Source organism: Neophocaena asiaeorientalis, unplaced genomic scaffold (assembly GCF_003031525.2).
Source record: "Neophocaena asiaeorientalis asiaeorientalis breed wild unplaced genomic scaffold, Neophocaena_asiaeorientalis_V1.1 scaffold681, whole genome shotgun sequence".
Classification (NCBI taxonomy): domain Eukaryota; kingdom Metazoa; phylum Chordata; class Mammalia; order Artiodactyla; family Phocoenidae; genus Neophocaena; species Neophocaena asiaeorientalis.
In genome coordinates, this window is record NW_020172271.1 from 316,025 (window position 1) to 316,617 (window position 593).

Here is a 593-nt window from a genome sequence, read left to right on the forward strand (position 1 = left end):
TTTAAAAAAGTTTATGTGTCAGAAATGCAATATACAGTAAATATTTCACGTAAAAAGACTAGGGGTACACATTAAAAAGAAAAGATATTTTGTTTGCATACTAAGGGTGGTGTGGGTTACTATACTCTGGGTAGCTTTCATTTATTAACTTGTCTTCACAAATGTTTGAGCCAGCCTATACTTACTATAGCTTTTATTAAAAATACTTTGATGAATTTGAATTCATACTTCAGGAAGACAGTGCACTGCAAACATGGTAACTTTTTTGGTCCTTGTGTTAAAATTAGTAAATATTTCTCACAAGTTTTTATTTTCTTTGCTTGACTCATCCTTGTAGGATCAAATCCACTAATCTTCTAGATGATGTTCACTGTATCACTTATTCTTTTTTTCTCTATGAATATCAGCCTTTTCTTCAGCCAGATTTGTTTAGAGGCATGTTTGTAATTTGGTTCCTACTGTAACATAAAAATGCTGTGTTGCTTGACTTTCTCAGATACACACTTTAAACTGATATTTAGTGGTGAAGACATGCAGCATGTAGGTGGCACTTCTAAACTCAGCTTTGTGATTATAAATCCTTTGAATGCGGG